The sequence below is a fragment of the Pteropus alecto genome, unplaced genomic scaffold, assembly GCF_000325575.1.
Source record: "Pteropus alecto unplaced genomic scaffold, ASM32557v1 scaffold106, whole genome shotgun sequence".
NCBI classification, from domain to species: domain Eukaryota; kingdom Metazoa; phylum Chordata; class Mammalia; order Chiroptera; family Pteropodidae; genus Pteropus; species Pteropus alecto.
The window spans coordinates 16,695,740-16,700,009 of NW_006442103.1; the positions used below are offsets into that span (position 1 = coordinate 16,695,740).

The 4,270-nt window shown below is 45.0% G+C and overlaps 1 protein-coding gene across 1 annotated transcript in view; it reads left to right on the plus strand.

The window, feature by feature from the left end:
* Nucleotides 1-4,270, plus strand: part of HAO2 (hydroxyacid oxidase 2) — a 160,673-nt gene that overhangs the window by 46,464 nt on the left and 109,939 nt on the right. The window contains exon 6 of the mRNA XM_006919688.3: nucleotides 898-1,086. The gene's annotated coding sequence lies outside the window, so the exon portion shown is untranslated. The remainder of the gene's footprint in view (nucleotides 1-897; nucleotides 1,087-4,270) is intronic.

The window sequence follows — 4,270 nt, forward strand, 5'->3', positions numbered from 1 at the left end:
CGGACTTTACCCCGGTGTGCCGGGTGTCTGGCCTGCCCTTGCAGAGTTCCTTGCTCTCTGAGAAATAGGATTAACATACAGGAAATTGCAGAGACCCATGTGAGCCAGGTGGTGAGTGCCACAGGGATTCAGAGGGACGAGTGATGGATGAGGTTCGTGGTCACAGGGAAACGCACAGAGGCTCCAAGGATAAAAGGATATACTTGGCGGGGAAAGAATGAGAGTGGCAACAATTAGACACAGGGTGCTCATGGGACACTGGCGAGGTGGTCGCCAGCAGAGGGAGGACAGAGTGGGGACAGATAGGAAAGAAAGGACGGGTGTTTTGGTGTTTAAGCTTTGACCTTATCCAGTCCGGAAGACCCACTGGAGCTTCAGAAAGGTCTCCAACCACGTCTGAGGCTTCAGATGCACTCGAAGGCCAAGTTAAGGAAGCCAAGTGATTTTATTTAGTGTTCAGGTCTGGTCGTTAAATCTACGTTTGTAAAACAAAGTGGCTTTGACCTAGAATTTGGTTGAGGTTGGCCACCCTTTTACATTTATCCCCTGAAATTTCCATATAGCTCTGTCTTTAACAACAGCCACAGCAAGAACAATAATACTGATGATAAGCGCACTCTTACTTCATGTGCCGGGCACTGTTTTAATCTCATTCAGTGTATTAATTCGTTTAATCCTCACGTCAATTTGATGGAGTAAGTGTAGGTACTATTCACGTTTAATAAGTGAGGAGACCAGGGCCCAGACAGTTCCTGCTTTGCACCGACACTACCATCCTAGCCTCTCAGAAGTTACCAACAAGGTAACCAGGTGACCCCAGTGTGTTATAATGGCAAGGCCGAGCTCACAGGTGCTTGGTTTGGTTTTGCTTTTAATTCTTATTACACTTGTTCTTAGGAACCTCGCATCATCTTGGAGGAGGTATTTGCCACTGGTGCCTGGTCAAGCATCGCTTCCTTCCTGGCGTGGTTGGGGATTTGGGGTGGTGAGCTGCAGAGCCGCCGACTTCCTGTACCGGACTTCCCATTCTGCAAACTGGGATCGGCTCCACTTCCGGGTGCTGCTTACCTGGGCACACTCTGCAAGGTAAGGCTTCAAACTACATCTGCTCTTTGACCAGAAGATGTGAAACTTGAATTACCATACTTAACAATTCTCTTCATGTAATTTTATCAGATTTTAAAGAATTTCAGTTTCTCAAATTCATTGTGTGTTGACTATGAACAAAGCATGGTAGCTGCTGTCCGGGATTCAGTGATGAATCAGAAAATGATTCTGGCTTCATTTACCATACTCAGTAGGGAGGGCGGGGGGCAGATAATTGTAAGACAAATAATTGTAACACAAATAATTGTAAGACAAATAATTGTAACACAAAGCCAGGCGAACAGCAGAGAGTCAGAACTAGACTTGATTCTGGTGTCCACTACATATAGGAGTTACAGGCTGTGTTGTTACTTAACTACACTGAGCCTAGTTTGCTAATTTATGCAACAGAAAGAGTAAGAATTTATCTAACAGGATCGTCATGATGATTAAATTAAATATTTTGATAAGTACATTGTAGAAATGCTGAGAGGTGCTATACAAATATTCATTACTGTGATTCAGATATAATCAGTGCTCCACTAGAAATTTTATGAATTAAGGAAGGAGAGAGGGGGCTTTCTAGTGGGAGTGTGTATTAACTTTGGTTGTAGATAATTCACTCTTCCTGTTCGGTCGTGTTCTAGTCGTTTTTCACTTTCTCTTTTGGAATGTAGAGCTTCCGTGGTTGAAAATCACCCTCATGTAGAGAACTAATGGAAAGGCCGAGGAAGGAAAGGCATGGGGCTGGGGCGAAAAGAATGAATGCCGCCGTTTGTGAATGATTGGTAGAGTGTACGTTCAGTTACGGAAATATACACCCGTGCTCACCCACTGTGTGTTCACATCAGCTATTAATCTGGGAATGTTCTAAATAAAGCTTTGAAGTATACCCTCTCTTTGGTGGGAACAGTGAGCCACAAATATTATCTATCCCTAATTATCCTCTTCCTTTAATTATGTCTGATCTTCCAATATAGGATCGGGCATCCACCCACATCTGGATCTCTTCTTATAATCGTTCATATTCATTCATTTTTTTTTTTTCATTCAATACATAGTTGAGAATTTGCTATGTGTCAGGCACTGTACCGGGCACTGAGGCTTCAAACGTGGATAAGACACAGCCCCTAAGCTTACAGCATTTATAGCCTCATGGGAGATGCAAATGGGCAATTTCAAAACGATGCGTTATGTTAGGTGCACTCACAGGGAAAGCAACGGTGCTCTGGAGCCTGGCTGTAAAAAGAGTGCCTGACACAGCCTGGGGACAAGGAAGGAAAGCTCAGAGAAGGTGGCGGGTGCAGGTAAACTGGGTATCGGGGAGCCTGTTCACACAGACACCTGCCTCTCTGAATGGTCTTGCAGGCTTTGCACCTTTTGGGCTATTCAATGCCAACTGATGTCTTGGCCCATTTTGAAGGAGCAGTTTCAGAAATGGAACACAGTAGCTTCGCATTTGTCAGTGAGTGGGACAGGATCGACTTAGCTGAAATTTCTTGTGAGGCATTCAGGCCTGGCAGAAGCTTCGCCGTCATAAAGCCTAATGTCTGTCAGTCCTGTAGACGTGCATTTCACTTATTCCTCACAACTACCTCATGGATAGATCTTATTACTTACTCTCTCTCAGTAGGCGGGGGAGCTGCCCACAGAATGGCAGTGTCCACGTCCTCAGGGTAAAAACATGTTAAGTCAGATAATCAGAGGAAATTAGGAAACTAATTTGCAACCAAAAGTTGAGTTTTTGTTTTAAGTTCTGAAATAGGCCCAGTTCTTTGCTTTATTCATATATCCAGATTTCTACTAGCACGTAATAAAACAAAAAGGATCCTAAGTCTTATTTCAGGGAGGATATGGTTAGTATAATAACATGAAAAGTTAGTACAAACATAAAACGTAAAATGGAATATTTGTATGTTTAAAGGTCGATCATTCAGGTTAATGAGACTGGTTAGAATTTGGAACTGTTTAAAATGACCAAAAGACATTCTTTCTGAACCAATTCCGAACCAATTCTATGGTGGCTCGACATTTTTGGAACTTTCAAAAAGTTCAGTTCGGTAAACCGTATCGAGCACCTGCTCTGTGCTGGACAGATGCTGAGGATGCGAACACGAAAAAGCTTCTGTTCCCGACGCCATTGCAGTCGCTCTTACTCGAAGCAGGAGCATCCTTTAAGGAAGCCTGGGGGGCGGGGGGAGCAAAGGAATAGCTCTGCCGGGCGTGGGGCTAACGGGAAAGCGACAGTTGAGGGGGACCTTGAAAATTTCACGAGACTTCACTGGACTAGAAGAGGGAGCAGGATGCTCTTAGGACGGGAAGGGTGGGAGAACCCGCAGAGGCGTGCGGAAACGTGGTGTGTCTGGGCTACACGAGGCTGGAAAGCGGGGTCTGGAACCAAACCGTGAAGGGCCTTCAACAGCCATGGTGCAGCGACCTCATCCTATGCAGCGGTGGGAGGAGGGCGGGGAATCGGGTCATGAAATGGGCTGTCGGTTCCTGAAATGGCTGCTACAGAACTTTCTTCTGACGAGTGCGTCGAAAAGTGTAACAGATTTTAGAGTCATGGGGCCCGGGTTTGAATCCCACATCTGTCCATTACAAGTCATGTGACCTTGACCAGTTTATGTAACCTCAACTGTAAAAGGAGGCTAATATGTATATCGGTCTTACAAGGTTGCTATGGGAACAGAAGAAGGCAGTATCAGTGAAAAACAGTTTCTGTCCTGTAAAACACCGTGTAAATGTTAATTACTAATATTGTTATTTGTTGCCCAGAAGAGGATGTGTTATAGAGAATTCTTGGTTTTCAGCAGTGTAAACACCTCTGGTTTCCTTTTCACGTGTCATGAAACCCATTATTAGATATGACGCTTCTAAATTTGCCATACAGCCTAGCCTATCCGAGAGCAAAGGGGAACCAGCATTTCTGAGTACCATGCCAAACACTTGGCAAATACCGTCTCATTTAATCTTCACCCAAACACTCTGAGGTCGTTATTGTCCCTGTTCTACAAATGAGAGTCGTTTAACTCGTCTGCATCAGTTAAGAAGATCCGGTCGAGTTAGTCAGCTTCGTCAGGAATACTTAGACAAGGAGGCACTGGCGAGGGCGGGCTGGGTTTGGAGGGAGTCGGCATGTGGACGGGGCATTGGGGGCTGGAGGGCAGGAAGCAGAGAAGGA